Here is a 24114-nt window from a genome sequence, read left to right as displayed (position 1 = left end):
AAGCGGCAGTGGGTGGCGGCGAGTGAGGCCCCGGAGGAGACGCATGCGGAATGCAGACGGGGCGCAACCAGAGTCTGCACTCGCAGTCCGGAAACTGCCGGCTCCCATAGGGCTGTGGGGCTGCTCTCTAATTGCGGGCGGAGCGGCGGAGTGCAAAGTGGCGAGGCGGGAGGCAGCTGTGTGCGGCACTCCGTCCCATCCTGTGGATTTTATTCGGAGATGGATGGACTCATTTCGTCCACTAGTGGGAGATAAAGAATATCGATGTGTTAAGTGACTTCGGAGGGACGAGCTTTGTCATTGGTAAAATGCAGTACTTATGGGATACTTGAAAAACCCATTTTGAAAGAATATTGGCTAGGATACACTATGAATCCCTTTCAATCATCGCCTGAATGCCGAAGTAGCAGATATTAAAGCAAATAATCGCAGAATAGTGTATGGTGTTTGTTAAATTGCGTGTGATTTTGCTAGTAGCAGTAGCCACTAATGTTCCACTTGAAATTACCCTGTCCAAAGATGCCCTCTACGCAAAGTCAACGAGGCCCAAAGGAAACAATGTTACTACGCGAAATGACTGTTGAAGGATCCCCAACTCTCTTGTGGTTCCCGTCGACGTCTGCTCGTACATACGTATCGTCGGTAGGTTTTTCGGCTTTACTTCCCGACGTGACAGCGATGACTTTCCGATGAGGTGCGGGCCTTGTGTTTTCCTATTACTGTGAGTCTTCTAACTATCGCTTTATTTAGTAATTTTTCCAGCTAAAACTCTCCCCTTTTATGATTAAGACCTTTCGGAGGGAGTGGGGACGTCAAAGAGTCACAAAAGTTCATATTAAGCAGTCCGTAAAACACGTAAACGTTCACTTCAGTTAGCGTGTTAGTTAATGCCTATGCTTTCCGCTAGATGGTGCTGACTTACTGCTGAATAGCTTTGGTTCCGTAAAACCTTCACTGATTAGTACTAGATAAATGAAATAAGTAAAATACTCTTGTATTTCACTTTCACTCTATAGTCAAGGATTAAGATGGTGATGGATGATGGTCTATATAAAAGGTTCCTAGCGTGGAGGAATCTAAATAGTCCGCAAATGCCGATATGCACGCGCTCTACGTCCAGATTCACAACTAACGGCACACGACACTTTCAAAAGTCCACACGTTAATATCTGAATACCGGTACCTCTGAATTCACTCGTATCAGCAGATAATTTGTGTTTCTGTCGTCTATATGTCCGTAAAGTTCCAATCTAGCTCTAAAGTCCTAAAATCCCCCTAATACTCCGTTGCTACCAACAGTCAGAGATCGTACACTACATCATTTTTAATCTCCGTAATTTTCTAACAGTTTATCGTGAATCTTAACACGATAAGTCCAATCTAATTATTGTCTCGCTGAATGACACGGGTTCCCCGCCCTTAAGCGAAACAATCAAGGAAAAAAGGCGGCAATAATGACGATCAGGCCTTTTTATAGGTTTTTCATCACAAGAGTTTAACGTCACTGCCTTCTCCATGACGGAGCTTCCGTGGATTTGCTGTACTTAGACGTTAAACTACTTGCTGATATACTATAATTTTGATCTGAAATTACCGAACTCTGATTCTACACTATTTTCCCCTCTAAAAATTCAATTCTTAATTTTATTCTTTATATAGCTTTTATCACTGTATACTGAACCGAGGTGTTACAGTGTCCTCAGGAACGTGTCGTCACAGAAACTCATACGTAATGTAACGGGAATTCTTTTGGCGTCTGAAATGATGTGCTATTGATTCCGACCTAGTAATGTAATGTCACGGAACATAATAAAGAGACATCAAAAGAATTGCTGCACTGAAACTCTAGAGGCAAGCTTACCTTCCGTAATCTGAAAATAATTTACTAATGCTAAGAAATGGTTGACATTTGAGCTAACTACTCGGAGCAGAGGTGGCTCCAAGTGAACCGTAGATCGCATTGAAGCATAGGAATATTTCTGTGATTACCTCTGCATAAGGCACTGGTGCCAGCCTCACAATACTACCACGTTAAAAAACCACATTTCATTTAAATTAAATTGGCGAAAGGAACGAAGTAGCAATAAAAGCATGCGACGTGAAAGGGAGAGGGCGAACAATCAGATTAATGTTACACAATTTACGCGTTATCCTCACTACAATCATGCAAATATTTGCGCCACAAAGTTGATCTGAGAAACAGAGCACGCAAAATCTTTTAGAAAATGTAATACCGAGTTGCTGACCCCGATCTCTAATCAGAAACAACATGTTAATAGAACGCCATCTGCCCCACATGACCGTAACTACGAATTCATTTCTCTACTCAGTAAATAACATTGCCAAAGCAACGACATTGTTTCACTATGGATCAGGAGCTCGTAGAATGAAGATACACATTGCCTTGCGTTGCAGAGTAAGGGTACAGAGAGGAGAGAGGAGGTGTATATGCTTATAATTATCACTTCGCCAATACAAGCCTACTGCGGCTTTCATACATAGCTCCCTCTGTTTCTGTCAGTGTACAAGGGATGATTAAAAAGTTCTTGGCACTTCCTGTAATGGTCGTTGGTAGTCCAAATGTTTACGGCTATATTTCAACGTAATTTCAGTTTAGTGCCATACACTTTTGCCACCGGTGTTGCAGGCCCATTATACCCTCCTTGCAGAACGTTCCTTCCTGGATGGTGAGATAGGCCGCCACCGCAGCCATGGCGTCATCATCTGATCGAAAATGGATTCCAGCAAGATTTTCTTGAGCTTGGGCCAAATCAGGTGAATAGGGTGCGTGGCGAAGCAGTTGGAGGCCACAGGACTCGATGACATATCGCGATGACGGATGTCTGCGAGGGCGCATTGTCTTCATGAAACAGCACTCCTTTTGTCTTTATTTCGACTCGTTTCCCTTTGACGGCTTCTCTCGAACGCTTTAGTTGAGCTGCATAATTAGTTCCGTTCAGTGTTTCACCTTCTTTGAGGTATTCAGCCAGGAGAACACCCCCTCGAATCCCAGAAAACGGAAACCATTACCCTGCCAGGTGATGTGACTGACGTGAACTTCTTGAGGATGGTTGAGGATGGGTGTTTCCACTCTTGAGCTTTGGATTCGGGTTGGAAATAACAAAATGTCTTAGACATGTCAGAGGATCTGCCTCAAACGGGTCAAGTTTTCGATGAACATGACGCGTCTCTGGCGTTTGTTTTCTGCTTTCAATGCCCCTGGGAAGCGTCGACGTGAGATTATTGTGTCTGCCCACTCATCTGATATAGGGTGCCGAGGAATCTGTTTTCTCGGAGCGCTAGACAACAGTTCAAGCAAATCTTATTAATAGAGTTTATTACAGTAAGTTAAATTGACAATGCTTAACTTTGCGCATTGACAAAGGTGTGTCGCAAGTAAATAGCGACATGCAAATAATCAATTTCTTTCTTTCTTTATTTCTTGGGGCCTTAGTCCCGCTTCACGCAGCGTCGGCCGTGGTTCTAGTAATGTGTTAGTGCTAGTTGCAGAGGGTGGTCGGATGCCTTTCCTGCCGCTAACCAGAACCGACGGAATTAGTGTACCCCAGCTGTCTGCGTCCAATGTAAGCCATGGAATAGAGCGAACGCTTTCAAATGTCTGCGAGTCGTGTAACTGAGGCGGAACGTGGGGACCAGCCAGGTTTTCACCTAGAGGGATGTACAAAACCGCGTAAATACATCGTCCAAGCGGGCCGGCATGCTACCGTCGTCGGTAATCCGCTTGGCGGATTCGATCCGGGGCCGGCGCGCCTACCCGAGTCCAGGAAGCAGCGCATTTCGGCTACCCTGGCCGATTCATGCAAATAATGTGTCCTTCGGTATATACAATTTCAGTGCAAGCGAAACAATACAGTTCATAAGTCACTGCTGTACCGTTTCTATGACGGCTCGTCTTCTAGGCGGCGCGGCGCTTATATTCTCTTCGTGTAGAAGCCGCTCCTGTCTTTGTGTCGTCCTAGAGAGGGGTTCTTCAGCGTACTATTGGCTGACGTCGTCTCACAGGCCTCTCTACTCTATCGTTCTTGATCGTCGTATCGGTGCCTGTCATGACGCTGGAACATAAACCTTGTGTATGTCAAGTACAGCTCTTATCATGTGTCCAACGCGTTTCTGAGATATGCCCAATCTCTCTGTTATGTAGCGTTCTTTCACATGCCGGTCTGACATAGTGATATCCTGGTTTTCAGTGACGTTTCCCCCGTGCTGCCCGCAACCAGCCTTCCCTGTGAGCTTCATCCTCGACAGTGGTGTTACACCGCTTGACTTCCACTTTTTCACAGTGGAACAGCAAGGGGAATCGTCTCATTTTGCCGTTACGGATCTCCTGTGCACTCGTGCCCTTTTTCAGCAGGTATGGAAGATCGGTAATAATAACGTACACCTTTCATAAGGAAGTCAACAGTAATCGCTCAATAGTGGAATTGCGTCTAGTATGGATGAGACACTAGTGATATTCTACAGAGATTAAGTAAAAAGCTTACTCCGTTCCCAGCAATAGTTAATCATAGGCCACTGGAACATGGAAGAGTTACAGCAGATCACTCTTGCTTAGAAGAAATGTCGTCACACTGATGCACTTACTTACAGGCTTATATCACTGAATTCAATGTGCTGTAGTATTACGGTACATGTTAATTACCAAACATTATAAACGCGCGCGCACACACACACACACACACACACACACACACACATACTACGCCGATCATCCTATATACGTAAGTACCAAATATATACTTGGAGTGTGACGAATACAATAAGATAATAATGCTAGATGAAGTTAAGTCACTAGAAAATGAGCTCTTCAGAGTAAATACATAATGATGCAATATAACTTCACGATTTAACATTTGTTCGTATATTATAGGGACTGTGTATTTTATATTTTCATATGCACCCTCAGACAGACTGAATTGTTCAACTACATAAGCCTCTTTTACAGCCTCTTTTTATATACTGGACTCTTCAAGTCATGCAACGAGGCCTACGCACAACTGCGGATATAATACTGAAAAATAATTTTCTACTTTTTCTACCTGTTGCCCTGATCTTGAATGGATATACTCGTAATGCAGACCGCGGTACATGAAGACCAGTTACTGTGTGTGTGTCACATGTTATATAGTTGTTCAGGTCAGCTGAACGTGTTGATAAATGTAGTTGCCATGCTATAGCAGTAAGAGCAACATGATAAATGGGATAGTTGTTTGTTCAAAATGTTCAAATGTGTGTGAATTCCTAAGGAACGAAACTGCTGAGGTCATCGGTCCCTAGACTTACATACTACTTAAAGTAACATATGTTAAGGACAACACACCACTCATGTTCTTCGGCGGTAGGGGCCGCGCAATCCGTGACATGGCGCCTCAAACCGCACGGCCAACCCGCGTGGCATAGTAGTTTGGATCCATCTTGCACTTATCAGTGTTCGCCAACAAACCTCAAAACCATATAGTCATTGTGCACTATGACTGTCAAATCTTGGTGCCCACAATATGTCATTTATGTAACTGCCTGATTAACTCCACCTACACTAGTGTTATCGTGAACATCCATCACTGACGCCTAGACTCTGTAACTTCCCATAAAGTGGAACATTCACCTTTCGATAAACCACCAAAGGCGGCTTGCACGATCAAGAGATGTGAGAGGAAACCTGGTGTCGTATCTACGGCTGTCGGCTTCGCCTAGCCACTGTCTACGCAACGAGATGGCTTCGCCATCTCCTCCGAAGGGAAGAGGAATGGGACATTCGACTGGTGCCTCCTGCTCCAGCCACACACCGCGCAACAGAGTGCTGCGGGTTGCCATTCTAAAAATGGTTCAAATGGCTCTGAGCACTATGGGACTTAACATCTATGGTCATCAGTCCCCTAGAACTTAGAACTACTTAAACCTAACTAACCTAAGGACAGCACGAAGCAGAGAAAATCCTTACCCCGTCGGGATTCGAACCCGGGCGCGGGAAGCGAGAACGCTACCGCACGACCACGAGCTGCGGACGGTTGCCATTCTATCAGACACCTGCAAGCGGGCGCAGATCATCACTGCCTGCGACAGCTGGTGCAGAATTGTGGGCGATAGCTTAACCGGATACAGTCTCCACTAGCTTGCATCTGCGAACTTTCAGGTTTACCTATGCCGGACGGCCTTTCTAGGACATCGCCTTGCAGCTCGTCAGTCAGTGCAAATCGCAGCCTGGACCTCGATGGCCGACTTCGGAAGTGCCCCGAGTATAGTTCTCCGAATGCGGCGTACGATTTCAGAGCCTTGGACATAATATGTGCAGCCTGCACCTGGAGTGCTTACGGCAGTGTTTTCCGATCGTAACAGACTGAGTGCTCAACTTGCACCTGCAAGAACAGTATCGTTTTAGTGACAATGCTTCTGCAGATCAGAACAATCTTTAAGTTGCTTATACTGGACTCCTGTTTCTGTTGTTCACGTTATTCTGTATTTCTTGGCTACGTGGGCACCTATCTCTGCTTGTGTGTGCATCTCCCACAACAGAGTATCTTACCTGGCGGGAATTTCTTTGCCAGTAACTAACCATCTTGATAGTCATCAAACATTTCTCGTAATTTATGCTTCCGTCACCGTGTGATCAGCAGTCGACACTTGTCTCAAGCAGCATCCAAGTATGAATGTGTACGCCGTGGCACTGAAAAAGAAACTAGATGAGGAGCTAATTCAAATCTCTTTGGAACTTCAGCATCAGAATTGAAACAGATAACACCACACACGCAGTTTGTTAGACAATTCTTCGAAAGAACCAACCAATCTCTGGCAAGTGTGCACCATGAATCTTATCTTAAAATTTAATTAATGCAGTCAAACTTACACTGTACAAGGGTTCGAAGTATCTTTTCGTTATGATGTGAATGTCGTAAGTGAATATCCACTCCCATTTATTCCCAGTTTCTAGTTTCTCCGAGTCACTTACAGCCATTTCGGATATCTGACTGATGGTCTACATCAGCCCGCTCAGCACTCATGAGAAAGAAATGAAAGATGGAACAAAGGAAACAATAGACTCTTAGTTTACTGAGATATTTGGCGTAAAAGAGTAATGTTCTACATCAGACCGTCCCATTATAACGAACAAGGAATGAACGCATTAGAAAACAAATTATATCAGCGGTGGAAAGCACGCAACCTTGAGATTCGACACTACCGCAACTCCCACCCACCTCGGAAATTATTAAACAGTGTGTGACTACGCATTTTAAAACAACGTAATTGGCAAATCTGTTAACCGATAGGACATAGACATACAACGCATAAAAAAACAAAAGTATTCATCCGTAATGTGGGACTTTAATGGAATGAGGTTCAGGCTGAGGGGTTGGACAAGCATGGGCTCAAATTAACAACATTAACAATTAATTTCTTAAACATAAAATTCTTCTTGTTAACAGAACAATAACAGTCAAATAGAACATAATTTGGAGCCCAGTACAAATCTTGAAAGTAGGGTTCAAACACGAGAATAAAATTAAAATGAATGGAATGCAATGAAACAGAATGAACTAACAACAACAACAAAATTAACAATTAATTTCTTAAACATAAAGTTCTTCTTGACAACAGAACAATAACAGTTAAATAGAACATAATTTGGAGCCTAGTACAACTCTCGAAATTAGTGTTCAAACACGAGATTAAAATTAAAATGCATGGAGTACAGCGAAACAGAATTAAAATCAACTTTGTTCCAGCACACATAATGAACTAACAACAACAATCATAATTACAATATACGAATCCCGGCAACAGATATAAAAGACAGTGAATATAACTTCAGAAATTGGCAATAGGACATCAAGACAACTCTCAGATTTAATTAAAATCACCCACATTTCACTCAGATAAACAGTTGTATACGGCTTCTCTCATCACCATACAGTTACTACAAGTTACCATTAACTATCTAAAGACTAACTACGTATTCATCTCAATACAATCTTCTGTACAATAAATCATTTAAATGCATCGCTATCAACTAACAAAATAACATGATAACTTTCCTTGTATAAATGACATAAATAAAATCACTGGCGGAAGATAGTGCGATATTGAGTTTCCACATCGGGAATAAGAAATTGTATTCTCCGTTCTTACAGCGGAAATTAATACTTCGTTTCTCTCTGGCTTCTCTGTCGACTTAGAGGCTCTTTAAGAATGAATGGATTCGAAGTCCTAGAATCCGAGCGTTGACTGCTGGAAGAGGTATAAATTACCACCGATATATCCTCTCTGTATCGTTTCAGGATATGAGTGTAATTTCACTATAATTTATTCTATGAATTTGGCGGCTGATTCGCATGCAAATAACATTACGAATAATTATACTTCAAATATAAAAAAAGCTAAAGAAAACTAAAACCGTTCACTAATGTGAGAGGAGACCACGCAAAAGACGTACTCTGAACGTGCTGAGAATGAAACCCGGCCGGCCGCGGTGGTCTAGCGGTTCTAGGCGCTCAGTCCGGAACCGCGCGACTGCTACGGTCGCAGGTTCGAATCCTGCCTCGGGCATGGATGTGTGTGATGTCCTTAGGGTAGTTAGGTTTAAGTAGTTCTAAGTTCTAGGGGACTGATGACCACAGATGTTAAGTCCCATAGTGCTCAGAGCCATTTGAATGAAACCCGTTTATTTGGTTCGTGAGACTCTCCGCCGATCGTACTTGTGCAACCTCCTTTATAACATAACTGACTCCCAGAAGCTGCTGAACGTTGCAGTAGTACGCTAGGGGTTGGTGGAAGTATGTTCCCCAAATACTACAGAATTATTGGTAACTGTAGGGAATTATGGAGTGTAGCTTTACAGCCCACATAGTCATTCCTATGTACGCTATGGTACGAAGTTTCATATCGTATCACCTTGAACTGGCTGTTATCACTGTTCCTAGATAAGCTGAATTTTTGATGATGGTGGATATATAATCAGGAATTAATGTGTGACCACTTTAAAGCAATCATTCCACAGGAAAGGAGGAAGAGTCTTTCCCCTCTTGGCAATTATCGGGAGTTCTAACTAAATACATGTTTTGAATTTGATGAGTGCACATCATTCTGCAAACTGTCAGCACCATATGGAACCGTGTTTCTGTGCACTAAGGTTCTAAAATGGTTATTGTTTGAGATTATGATGACAGCTGATCGAAAGTAGATAAAAAAATACTTTGGATAGACTTGTAGCACACAGAATACCTGAAAGAAACCTGAATTAAGGTGAACTTAGAACTTGCCTTGCACTCAGTCTTCAGGTCACGAGTGGCCTACCGGGACCATCCGACCGCCGTGTCATCCCCAGTGGAGGATGCGTGGGGTTAGCACACCGCTCTTCCGGTCGTTATGATGGTATTCTTGACCGAAGCCGCTACTATTCGGTCGAGTAGCTCCTCAATTGGCATTACGAGGCTGAGTGCACCCCGAAAAATGACAACAGCGCATGAAGGCATGGATGGTCACCCATCCAAGTGCCGACCACGCTGACAGCGCTTAACTTCGGTGATCTCACGGGAACCGGTGTAACCACTGCGGCAAGGCCGTTGTCTAGAACTTACCTTGAACAATCGAAAACTCAATTTTATGGTGAATTCCTCGTTTCGGTGTTCCATCATTCACATCCTTTACGAGCCTTCCATTGTTTCAGTTTCTTTACCAATAGCTTTTTGGATGTTTAAAAGAATTTTGTGTTCGTATATACACTGTATACATGTTGCTTTGATTTTGAGAGTACTAACAAGAAGCTATTTTGAATTAGCATTTTTAAAACGAAATTTATGTTTAATTTTTGATGATCTACCATAAATTACATCCATTTTAATTTTTAGTATTGTGAATATTACCAGTTTACAGATTCACATGCGTACTCACTTCTGTTTTGCTTGTACTCACCAGGTACGTTATTGGACTATCCACTATATGGAGAAAATCTTGGGAAGAAAATTCAAATGGCTCTAAACACAATGGGACTTAACATCTGAGGTCATCAGTCCCCTAGACATAGAACTACTTAAACCTAACTAATCTAAAGACATCACACACACCTATGCCCGAGGCAAGATTCGAATCTGCGACTGTAGCAGCAGCGTGGCTCTGGACTGAAGCGCCTAGAACCGTTCTGCCACAGCGGCCGACTCTCAGGAAGAAATAAGGAGTTAGAAATGTATAATTATCTCTTTTATGCCTCTGAAATTAACAGTAATTTATTTGCAAAGGCAGAAAACATCCCAACGTATCGTCTTGTAAACAATATTAGATGAAGGCTAATTTTAAAAGAGCAATAATGTGTCAGATTACTTGCAGTTGCAATTCCAACATCTGCAGGATGTCGGGAAGGATAATAAAGCCGCCCCACAGAGAATTTATTGCTGTAAGCTTATTTGCTGGCGAAAACTGGAGAAAGAGACCGTTACAGGCATTAAGGGAACCACAGCCAAGTAACGGCTGCGCCTCGCTCTTTCCGGATTATTAACGGCCCCCAGACATAAACAGCCTGAGGACAAAGATGCAGATAATACGCCGTTTACAGGGCTTCCAAGTGACCGAGCTCTAATAGCCTGCAGTAAGTTCGTGTTTGGGGAAGTTGTCAGAACATTCTGCTGGTAGCGATTTAAAGAGGAGCTAACGTATTACTAACGGAAAGAAAGCAGATCGCTTCGTAGCATCGTGTTAAGCAGGGTCCGAAATTTTCGCTTGTTGGAAGCAGAAGAATGGTCATATATGAAGAGAAAGCGATGGTGACGTGTGTTTTAAAGTGTAACAAACCAAAGTTACGGGAGGCACGAGGTAGTGAGAACCCAGCCCGCACTAACAGATGTACGGCGACGATTTTAGGAGCTGCTTCCGAAGAAAGCAAACACAGCTTGTCAGATTTTTATTTCTTTAGAATTCCCTAGCCATAGAGGAGAACAGTTATGAGCGTATGACAAAAAAAATATAAATGTCGTACGTCATTGGTGCCTGGGATATTGTACGGGATGGCTTCAACCGCCCACTCGTGGAGGGTGCACATTGGCCCATTTCCTTGTGAATATGTGAGAGTTGTGTGTATGTGTATTTTTGGACTGTACGTGAGCGTAGAGGATGCATGTATAGTGTAGTGTGTGTTTGCGTTGTATGATGATGATAAAATGTAAATGTCGTGTGACTAGGGCCTCCCGTCGGGTAGACCGTTCGCTGAGTGCAAGTCTTTCGATTTGACGCCACTTTTGTGACTTACGCGTCGATAGGAATGAAATGATGATGATTAGGACAACACAATACCCAGTCTATGAGCGGATAAAATCTCCGACTCAGCCGGGAATCGAACCCGAGCCCTTAGAATTGACAGTCTGTCGCGCTGACTACCTTTTTTTTCACTTTGTTCGATATGTTTCGTTGCGTTTTGTCTGGGCCGACATCACAAGACTTCCGTTCAAGGTGATCATTGATTCCTTGACTCAGTTTTTTTTTTATTACAGAGAGCATGCAGCCCTCTGACCGAACACGTTGAGCTACCGTGCCGGCTATTACCCAGCTACCAGTTGCGGACATCATGATGATGATGATGATGATGATGACGATGATGATGATGCCGAAAGAAAGGAGAGATGAAACCCAGAGCCAGAACATAGTTTACTCCTCTGGAATAGCTCCATAGGGGTCGCCAAGCTTAACCCCACCATGTGACAGACAGATCACCTTCAACAGTGCCACATGAGAGACTACAGAGAGATTTGGAATTTAATACAGGACACTGGAGCAGAGATGGCTATCAGGAAGTTTATGGCGTCGCCTCTCTTACCATTACGGGCCAAATACTGGCAGAGAAAATGTCATCACCAGCCGGAATCGAATTGACATATCTCGGAGTCTAACGTCGTTAGACGGATACGTTAGTGACCTCGGCTACGAAGGATAGTAGTGAACGATTATATTTCCGGTTGTCATTTACTTTGGGAACGTGAGTACAGCTTTTTTGTTACTAGCACAATACCACACTTACAGAAATATATGAGGTTAGTATACTATTTATTGAAACTATAACTTAGACCAGTTGCAGTGCCGTAGATATCTTTGCTCATTGACATATTCTTTTGAAAAAAAAAATCACTTTTAATCTTTGTGAAATTTCTTTTATACGACACTTACGTTTCCTGCGGTAGCATTTTCGTATAAAATTTTCTCAGTGTTCTAAAAGCAAAACTGGAACTCTCACGATGATCATCTTTCTCGTCAGGAGATGACTTTCAGCCGGGGGCATTCTTCTTCTTCTTCTTCTTCTTCTTCTTATTTCTACATATCTCAGGCGTTTGCCTGTTACATGCTCTTAACACTGGTATCAGCATAGATATTCTAGACAACAGTAACCGGTTCTTAGCCGGTAAACTTTATTTAAGCAAAATGTAACAATAAAATGAAAAACTAAAACTGACAACATACAAATTTATAGACTGAAGCCACCGGTAATTGACCCGTGAAATACAACACACACAATACTTAAAAGCGTAAATTCTTAAGAAATATAGAATGTTTATCTATGAATGCCTCAATGTAAAACGAAATCATTCCTAAGCAGGGCCAGTGAAATTACATCTCAACTGCAATTAAACTTCACTTTCAGATATTGCTGTTCCATAAAAAATTAGTCATCATACGGATACAACCAACCCTTGTCAAGGGGACTTTAAGACAGAAACAATTTACAGTATTTAAACAAACTTAGTCTACAGAAAAACAGAAAAATCTTCAAAGAGCAATTTTAGTTTGTCTATTCTGCAGCCTGATGTGCCCAGTGGAATCAATACTCTCTACTACCTCTTACTTAAAATGTCACGATTTACAAATAAAAACATTTTTTAAAGAATGCGCTTTCTCATCAACTTTGTGTTGTTGCACTACGGCACCCTTGATAGGGTGTAGGGGACACGATACAAAGAAATGGAAAAAAAATTACAGCCAAAAGCAGTGACTCTTTTGAAGCCGTGAGCCTTTTGCGCAACACTAATTTACGATAGCAAACACTGAATTAACCAATCAGAGGAAACACTTTTTCCCGTAAATATCACACAGCTCTTATTGTGGCTCATACAGATCAACTTTCAGACAAGGAGGTGAAAATTATTAATGACTAGTCGGAGTCTACTTTTCCTCTTGAGATAACCACAGTGCAAACTGACAGCATGTTAGTATTTAACACAAGTTATAGAATCACTGGGTGATTAAGAGGCTTAACTAAGCTAAGTAACATCGAATACCAGTAACGTTCACCAGAAAGATTTGAATTTTATAATGACACTTCCCAGACTGAACTAACAGAAATACAGGTGTTTAGCGTTTTTCACTGGCTTCACATTAAAACTTTTTATGTAGTACGTGCCTGACACAACCATAGAAATTCATTTTAAGGCACAACCGTTAACACAGGCCACACGAACATTTACAATAAACTGATTTAAATATGAGCAGCAGTATAGAAGGGGCAGAACTCGGGCACTGCTCAGCCAGAAAGAAAAGTAGTGCAAGGTCAACACGGTACGATTTCCTACAGAAGAATAACGGCCAACTACTTGATATTTTGGAGAACTTAAAACGGCTCACCAGCTAGAAAGGATGCCGACAGTGACAGCAGCACGACGGTTCAAGATACTGCGTGAAGACACAGGATAGGACACAGCCACAAAAATGGTTCAAATGGCTCTGAGCACTATGGAACTAAACTTCTGAGGTCATCAGTCCCCTAGAACATAGAACTACTTAAACCTAACTAACCTAAGGACATCACACAAATCCATGCCCCAGGTAGGATCCGAACCTGCGACCGTAGCGGTCGCGCGGTTCCAGACTGAAGCGCCTTGAACAGCTCGGTCACACCGGCCGGCGACACAGCCACACCCAGGCCTAAATCGCCCATGGACACCAACGATTTCCTCTGCGGACACTGTCAACCTCAGTTCTTGTACGCCAAAGTGGCCTCTCTTCGCCGACCCACTCAGCTGTCGTGCTCCTCTGCGTCACGCCAAACCATCACCGACCCCACACTGTTTCAGGGTTGACTGCTCGCTGCGACCGTCGTAGCCGTAGCACTGTGGGTACAAGAGAGTATTGTCCTCTCTCGGACGAACTCTTAATTCCCTCCAACCTCGATGGAAACCGACTTGTCAGCCCTTCGTAACCCGCTCCTTTTAGACTTCACTCTGACAATCTTGCCACGGCAAAGCAACCTAAGGCGAAGAGCCGACACATGGCTGGCGTCAGAGATACGGTGTCACCGCTCCATAATTTCTCATTAATTTTCCTATTCTCTCGCCTTCCATTCTTATGACGTCGTCCTTCCAGTTGGTTCTACCCTCCTTAACATACTTATTTAAGCTTTTCATTCCCAGTTCTCCTCTGACGTCAATATTCCTCTCTAGCGGAGACCAACAGGCGGAAGTGGTTGAAAGATGTTTTCCTGGCGCCTCCAACCTTGGGCTCTCCGGTCAAGAGAGACAACCCTAACAGGTCAGGATGGTCACGATACTTACAAGGGAACCTTCCCATCGCACCCCCCTCAGATTTAGTTATAAGTTGGCACAGTGGATAGGCCTTGAAAAACTGAACACAGATCAATCGAGAAAACAGGGAGAAGTTGTGTGGAACTATGAAAAAAATTAGTAAAATATACAAACTGAGTAGTCCATGCGCAAGATAAGCAACATCAAGGACATTGACAGTCAAGGAGCGCCATGGTCGCGTGGTTAGCGAGAGTAGCTACGAAATGAGAGGTCCTAGGTTCAAGTCTTCCCTCGAGTGAAAAGTTTAATTTTTTATTTTCAGTTTATGTGACAAACTCTTATGTTTTCATCACTTTTTTGGAAGTGATTATCACATCCACAAGAAAACCTAAATCGGGCAAGGTAGAAGAATCTTTTTACCCATTCGCCAAGTGTACAAGTTAGATGGGTCGACAACATATTCCTGTCATGTGACGCACATGCCGTCACCAGTGTCGTATAGAATATATCATACGTGTTTTCCCGTGGAGGAATCGGTTGACCTATGACCTTGCGATCAAATGTTTTCGGTTCCCATTGGAGAGGCACGTCCTTTCGTCTACTAATCGCACGGTTTTGCGGTGCGGTCGCAAAACACAGACACTAAACTTATTGCAGTGAACAGAGACCAGAGACGTCAATGAACGAACGGACAGATCATAACTTTGCGAAAATAAAGAAAGTAAAATTTTCAGTTGAGGGAAGACTTGAACCAAGGACCTCTCGTTCCGCAGCTACTCACGCTAACCACGGGACCACGGTGCTCGTAAGCATACAGTCTCCTTGATGTTCCACCGAGCGAGGTGGCGCAGTGGTTAGACACTGGACTCGCATTCGGGAGGACGACGGTTCAATCCCGCGTCCGGCCATCCTGATTTAGGTTTTCCGTGATTTCCCTAAATCGCTCCAGGCAAATGCCGGGATGGTTCCTTTCAAAAGGGCACGGCCGACTTCCTTCCCCGTCCTTCCCTAATCCGATGAGACCGATGACTTCGCCGTCTGGTCTCCTTCCCCGAAATAACCAACCAACCAACCTTGATGTTGCTTACCTTGCGCGTGGACTACTCAGTGTGTATATTTTACTAATTTTTTTCACGGTTTCACACAACTTCTTCCTGTTTTCTCGATTGATCTGTGTTCAGTTTTTCAAGCCCTATCCACTGTGCCTACTTATAACTGAATCTCAGGGGGGGTGCGATGGGGAGGTTCCCTTGTTAGAAGTGACAGCCTCACTGTCAAACCTCAGAGCAAAATCTGCCGTTTTTATATGGCGCTCAATTTTGTCTTAGAATGGGTGGCATCGCTTGGAATCCTACACTCCATTGGCAGTCTGAAATCACCTTTAGCGCAGATATTTGCATGTGCAAATGGAGGAAATCGCCAGTCATTAAACCCACCACCAGCGCCAGGCCGCGGTTAAGGGGCGGAAGGGGAACGGACACCACCTCCAACACTCCTATCCCCTACAGAGCACCTGGTGCACACAAGGTCAAAGTGGCGACCATTAAGTAGGACCAACAGTCCTCACAGTAGCCGAGCACTGCACTGAAAATAGACGGCAAACCATAGAAATCCTGAAAAAAAAAATCACCAGTGATACCGGAGCACAATCTTACAGAAGTACATAAACTTCGGGAATAGAAAGATCCTCCCCCATGCTTCGACATGAAGGGTCGGAATTCACATATGCATCAACAATTTTAACAGCGACTGTGAAAGCGCTTGAGACGGAGCGCCTTCAAAGAAACGAAACCAAAAACTTTGAAGGGGATGGGTGAAGGTGGATGTGGTCTCCGTTCCCTTTCCACCCCTCAATCGCAGCGTGTGGGGAAGGAGGGGGAGAGGAGGGCTTACAGCCTGATTGCCAATTTCCTGCATTTACGTAAATGGAACCCGTCCCCTGCTAATTGACGCCATTCCACCAGTTGAAGTTAGTATTCCAAGTGACGTCCCTGATCAGTGAATCGCTACTCCTGACTAAAAAGGCTGTGATTATCTTCGAAAGCTCAAGTTTACACTCAGCACGCAGATTTTATACAAATTAAGCTGTACACCAAGTTGTGAGGTAAAGGGTAAACCTTTTCAATTTCATTTCTAAAATGGGAAGCTCGTGAACCATGTCGGATGCATCACTTAGGTTGAAAGGTATGTGCTAAGGTCTCATCAGGGTAGCTCCAGAAAATAGTCGGTAGTTGCCAACCGCAAGGTGGAACGAGTATAATATCTTTGAGTAGGAGGTTCTTTGATGGTTAAGAGAGCTGGGCACGCGCAGTAAAAAACCGAGGGGTCGCAGGTAGGTGCCCAGAGAAAGCACACGTGTGCAGACAGCTTTAAGGCTGGAGTCGCAGCTAGGTGCCCGGAGGAAGCAGATGTGTGGTGACAGCTGTAAGGTAGGTCGCGCTCGTTGCCCCAGGCCAAACCTTAGCACGTAAATGAGAGGAGATATATAATGATTTCAAATTGGTTTTGTTAGATAATATTCAGAGTTAGGATTTGTATGCCCAAGGTTTGACACAGTAAGCGTTTGGTAAAATTTTTGTAAGAATGTTTCGTGCTACAGTAGGTTTTGTGTATGACTTAAAATTTTAACAATATATATATATATAGATCAACATTGTGTTTCTAACAGCCTGAATCATAATACAAATCCTTTGCTTAAATTGAATATGAAAATGAGTAGTAGAGTAAAGTTACCCACCAATGAAAGAACCAAGTAAACATCAGGGCCAAAAGTTAATTTCCCAGTACCATCTTAAAGCCATTGCACAAACAACATTATTCTCTTAAATTGAATCAAACACATGTTTCATTTCTGGCAAGATGGAGCAGTGCAAGAAACAAGCTCATAGACGCAGTCAGATTCAGGTTTGCTTAATAATTAATTTAGAACAATCTTATCAATGATACTTTCACTGAATAAAAGGATACAATTTTGGTTGGATACTTTCACTTGGCGACCCTGCCAGGATCGATCAGTGAAACGCTGCTCCTGACTAAGAAGGTTGTGATTATCTTCGAAAGCTCGAGTTTTCACTCAGCATGCAGATTTTATACAAATTAAGCCGTACACCAAGGTGTGAGGTAAAGAGTAAACCTTTTCAATTTCATTTCTAAAATGGGAAGCTCTTGAACCATGTCAGATGCATCACTCAGGTGGTGGATGAGGCCTCCCATTAGGTATGATGGATTAGTCCGAAAACCCATTAAGGACATATGGATCAACAAGACGCCCCTTTCCTGAGGGATTGATAGGACTATAACAGGGGACATCAACATGTAGGTACCAGCCGAGGGTAACAGAATGAAGACTTTAACGGCGAATCAGAAGGAGAATGAATCAGAGGAAGAGGCAACCCTCTAATGTGCATAATTGACAACAGGTCTGAAGGCTGTGAGGAGGCAGCCACTACATTGACTCTCCTGGTGGCTGGCTGGTGCTCTGTTCTGATGAGAAAATATAACTCCCGAAATCTTCACAATAACAAAAAACAATGGGTGGGGCCAATGAGCAAACGACCCGAGCTCGAAATTAAGGAGTAAGACTCGAAATTCGGGAGAGAGCAAAAATAACAGTCTGAAACAAAGAGGCCAGGGAAAAGAGGAGTGCTAACAGAACAAAATACTACAGGAAGCTAAAATTGATATAGTAGTCACCATGGAAAAAGTAAATTCATTCATTAATAGGTACTGCAGAATTAGATTATACATCCATGTACAGTGGTTCTCCTGAAAATGTAAGAGCCTGCTATGGAGTAGCAATTTCAAAGAATGTTAAATGGAAAAATTAAATAAGTCCAATGGCTCCAAGGCGCGCATAATAAATTACGTGGAAAGACTGGACTGGGGCTTGGGTAAACTTATTCCCCACTTGCAAAATTCTTAGTCTGTTATAAAAGAATGTAAACTGCAAATATCCAATTTTACAATATGCAAACTTCCTGAATATAGCATAGGGCTGTTGTCGCTTAATAAATTTGAAATGCAGTGAATAAAAAAATTCCTTAACTATTTAAGAACGAGCCCACAGAGCACTTACATAAAACTTGAACAAGAAATAACGGAATTTATTCTAATTTTGAGTTTACACATTTAGGGGAAAAAAAGGAAAAAAACTATCGATGCCAACATGCGGCACGATTATTCTGATAAAGAGGGCCAGCTGGTCTTCTAGAATTTTAAACCAAAGTTCAAGTCTACAAACGGGATCCCGAATAATATGAAAATGACAACATGATCGGTAATAAAGACAATTATTTATAAATGTATCCCATTAACATATTCCCTCTACATCTAAGAGCTCCCTTCATTATAAAATCTTGGCCTGTTACAGGTAGCAAAGCTTTAAAAAAATTAACAAATCAAGAAACGGCCAATCACGGCTCTTCAAAATTTTAAACCTGCCCAGCACCGGATAATAAATTTAAGGATGTTTAACAACCGGGGGGAACGGCCGTCCACGGCTTTATAAAACATTAACCCAGCAGTGTGAAACTCTTAAACTCACATTAATTAAAACACGAAATAGGACAATATCTCTTTTAAAAACGGAAAATAAAACAGAAACATAGCAATTGTTGAGGCAGAAGCCTGTAACTTAATTCCTTACGGCGTGAGGTTTTTCAGGAGGCGCCAGGCCTGGTGAAGATGATGTCGGCAGCCGATGCGCGTATGTGGACGGTCCACAAGAGAACTATGGGGCGTGCAGGTTCGGTATCTTCTGCGTGTGTCACAACAGCCGTTAGGACTGGAACAAACTAAGGGTGCGTCTAAGTTGCACACCATTAGTTCCTTTCACAATCTCCTGTAACCGGGTGTTCAGCCAGGAAAGGATTCCCTTGGCAGGCACCACCACCTTAAGAATTGACAGTTCTCCGCACAAGGAGTGACCAATCATTTGTACAATTTTAAGCATTTTTTGCCCTATCAGATTTACTGCTGAGCATAGGAATAAACAGTTCGATTACTAGAGCCACATCTCAGTCATTTCAGCCCCTTGATCCTGCACAGCACTGGGAAGCAAGATACAGAGTAGGAAATAAACGCAGACACCACCAATATCACCTTCATCTGAGCTGGCCCGTCTAACGTGCTTAACCAGCTCCAAGCTCACAGCGCCGACTGACAGCACCGTTACCCCATCATACAAAGGCCATCGCATCTAATGAATCAGAGTCTCCAAAACGCCAGACTCTCCGTGGATTAGTTCATACAAAACTAAACCCCAAATGAGATTAAAATGACTTGAACGTAAAAATGAATCAAATTTTGGCGCTCAGGGAACACAATAATGGGAACTAGTGAATAACGTCGGAGAACCGCGGTGTCATCAGTTTTCATAACAAATACTTACGGCCAAAGTGACCAAACCGGGAACCATATGGCGCAGCAGTCCTAAAAATGTTCAAATGTGTGTGAAATCCAAGGGGACTTAACTACTAAGGTCATCAGTCCCTGAGCTTACACACTACTTAACCTAAATTATCCTAAGGACCAACACACACACCCATGCCCGAGGGAGGACTCGAACCTCCGCCGGGACCAGCTCGGCAGCAGTCCTAGCCGAGCCGATTCCAACTTCATGGCGCAATCCACACTGCGCTGACAACAGCCCCAAATGAGATTTTCACTCTGAAACGGAGTGTGCGCTGATATGAAACTTCCTGGCAGATTTAACTCGAACTCGGGACCTTTGGAGGGTAGGAGACAAGGTACTGGCAGAAGTAAAGCTGTGGGACAGGGCGTGTGTCGTACTTGGGTAGCTCAGATGGTAGAGCGCTTGCCCGCGAAAGGCAAAGGTCCCAAGTTCGAGTCTCGGTCCGGCACACAGTTTTAATCTGCCAGGAAGTTTCAACCACTCCCTAGTTGGATGGTCCTCTCTGGTGCGCACGGAGGAAGCCGACTTGGCTCCATAATCTATAGCCACATAAACGAAAGAACAGTTACATGCAGATTTAAAACAGACGGAGGGAGGGTGCTCCAGTAGAAGAAGGGAAAGAAGAGGCAAAATAATCCTGTGTACCTTGAAAAACGAAATAGATAAACTAAATAAGGAAGATAGTTTTATAATATATGGAGGTATAAATGCAAGAATTGGTAACTAACTGAAACCGAAAGTAGCTGGCACTTTGGGGAACTAAAAATATACGAATCATTTTCAGGAAAAATGATGTTATAAATAGAAGCAGTCGGCGCGCGGCCTAAAATCCAGAGTAGATTACTTAATTGCAAACTCAACATTGAGAAATCAGGTACAAATGAAAGACAGTGGAAAAGATATATGTTTAGGTCATTTCGTGCTAGCGGGAAACATAACATTAATAGCCAAATGGAAGAAATTCTGTAAAAAGAAATAAATTCTTCATAGAAAGTATCAAAAGTACAGTTATTGAAGGAGGAAAGTATTTAAAAACTGTTCAAATGGCTCTGAGCACTATGGGACTTAACATCTGAGGTCATCAGTCCCCTAGAACTTAGAACTATTTAAACCTAAGTAACCTAAGGACATCACACACACCCATGCCCGAGACAGGATTCGAACCTGCGACCGTAGCGGTCGCGCGGTTCCAGACTGAAGCGCCTAGAACTGCTCGGCCACACCGGCCGGCATTTAAAAACTGTACCAAAGCAGATTACAGCAGTATTAAGCAATCCAAGAGCTGATGATATGGAAAAGCATAGAAAGTGCAGTACTTGAAGCAATGAAAAGAAAGAAGAAGAACAAGAAGGAAAGGAAGTTGAGGAAATGGAACTCAGAGATAGAGGAAACCGTGAAAGAGAAACGAAAATCATTCGAACATAACTCAAAAACAGAATAGCAGTACAAAGATAAGCGAAACCACGGTAAACGCGTAAAAAGAAAAGTACACAAAGATTCGTGAGGTGAACTGATCACCAAAATTGAACATGACATACATGGAATGCAGAATTTTGGCTATGAAATGTTGAAAAACTTCAATTAATCGGAAACGGATAAGCTAGAGTTAATGTAATCAATAAAGAACTATGGATAAAAAATTGTAAAAAGCGATGATATAGTAAAACTAGTGAAACAAAGAGAGAACACGTGACATCCCTATACAGAGAGAGAGTAGACTCAATAACATTAGATGAGCTCCAACAGGTTTCAAAAAGCCTACAACAAAACTAAAGCGTGCGGTCCAGACGGAATTAATATCGAAGTTATTAAGTACGGAGGGACGCTGTGGGAGTTAAAGATTTTACATTCATTTGATAAATTCTGAATCATGAAGTCCCTGCGGATTGGAAAACTGGAGAGATAATCACTATTAGAAAAAGGGGTTAAGAGATGCCCGTAAGAACCTCAGAGTTAAGTCTTTTAAATGCAGTCTATAAAATTTATTCAAAATACTAAATAATCTCTGGACAGCAACTGCAGAAGTATTCCTGGGAGAAGAACGAAGAGGACGTTTCCTGAACGATGATATATTCAGAATTAAGAAAATTCTAGGAAAATGAAGTCAATCTAGAAACACACGTTGCTATTATTGAAAGCTTTTGTCATTAAAATACAGGTAAGATATGATGAACATCAACATTCACATGAATAATATGTAAACAACTATGCTTGTAGATTAGTTGAGCGCAATGGACGTGATTGGTTTAGTCTGATAGCATAACTTTACGTCCCTGAAACCTGAAAATGCAGTGCTTCACGCAATCACACTTTTGCGCATAAATGATGAACTACCATCTCCCTCAGTAACTACCGCAGACGACTTACCATTACTTCTATAAAATAATGCAGAGGAAAGGACGACAGAATAGCGCACCGTAATTACTGAACTACTTAATCCTGATCGCCGCGATATTTCTGCAAATATCTGTCTTGCTGAAAGCAAAAGGCACATCACCTGGAACAGCTTGATACCGACTGTAGGACGCAACTCGGGCGTTAAGACACCACCGTTTGAAAATGATAGCAAGAGATTAGACATAACTTTGTAGAATGTTTGAGAAGAAAAATATGTAACTGACTTTAAGGTATCGTTAAGCCGCCATGGCGTATAAAATATGCATGCATGCAGATCGTTATACAAAAACCCAAAACACCCGAAATATGTGTTGGTAACAAAATCTATATACATTAAAAACAATTAAGAAAAGCTCATTAAATGAAAATTTGACGAATTTGAATGTCCTAATATTCGGACGGATTAATCGAAACTCAATTCTGTATCTTACATAGAAAATAACCCTACATGTAATGCCAACGGTAGAAAACCTTGCAACACGAGAACAATAAAACAGGCACAAAAAAAATAAATGATATCGGCGATTGTGTAGCAAACACTGTTATTCAACTTGGTTTGTCTCTACCGGAATCTGAAAAAGTATTCTTGTATCATTAATCGGTCGATTTCAGCCTAACACCAGTTACACTGTACTCATTTTAGTTGCTCGTCTTTACTTGCAGAAATCGATAGCTTGGTACGGAATGTATGTTTGCAGAGTATCTGCGATTCAAGAACGAGTGAAAGAAATTCAGTATTGAAAGATGTGAATGTGACAGACAACTTTCAAGTGTTGCTCTTCTTTGCGTGGAAAGCTTTGTACGTTTATCCACTAACAGTCTTCATTTGCAGGTTTTCGACGTTGACGTTGAAATTTGTCTCAACATCGTTGTAAAAATGGAAATGAGCATTTGATGTCATTGGCCGGGAGGACCCTTGTGGGGCAGGTCCGGCCGCTTTGGTGCAGATCTTCTTACATTCCACGCCAAATTGGGCGACTTGCGCGCCGGATGGGGATGAAATTATGATGAAGACAACACAACACCCAGTCCCTGAAGGGCGAAAATCTCCGACCCAGCCGGGAATCGAAACCGGGGCCGTAAGACGGCAGTCCGTCACCCTGACCACTCAGCTATCTTGGAGGACAACATCGTTGTGAAAACGTTTTTCCTGCTCAGTCAATACTCGTGAACAGTGGATAATTTCAATCGAGCTCCGCAAACTGGCGAAGGGGTAGATAAAAATGTGGAAAGACCATAAAACACAATACATTACTGAGTATGAACACCATTCGCATTCAAAGCAGAGTCCAGTCGTCTCGAAATGTATAAAGACAGGTTATACGTGGCTCCGTTCTTCCTGCGAAACAGTGGGAAGTTTACATAACGATGATGGAGGTTGACAGTGATCACGCATCCTCCTCGCCAAAACAAACCACAAAGATTAAGATCTGGTGAATGTGACGGGTAAGGGAGATGCTTCAATTCACCCTAGTGCAAAGAAAATCATGCCAGGGCTATGCGAGCTATGTGAACAAGGAACACAGCATTGTCACTGGGTAACAAACATTGTACCATAGGGTGGACCTGATCAGCCAAAAGTATCACACAATCCTTTGCAGTAATGCGACTTTGCAGAATATCCATGGGGTATATAGAATATGGCTGGCCGAAACATCACCGAACCTTAGTCATGTTTCACTCTTGGAACGTAAACTCGGACAGAACTAGGAAACAGTGTGAAACAAGACACATACGACGAAATGGATTTCTTCCATTATTCCATATTGAAGATTTTACGGTTTCGGGTTTTTGAAA

Source organism: Schistocerca piceifrons, chromosome 3 (assembly GCF_021461385.2).
Source record: "Schistocerca piceifrons isolate TAMUIC-IGC-003096 chromosome 3, iqSchPice1.1, whole genome shotgun sequence".
Lineage (NCBI taxonomy): Eukaryota > Metazoa > Arthropoda > Insecta > Orthoptera > Acrididae > Schistocerca > Schistocerca piceifrons.
The sequence above is the reverse complement of the archived record's forward strand: the minus strand, read 5'-3'. Positions refer to the sequence as shown.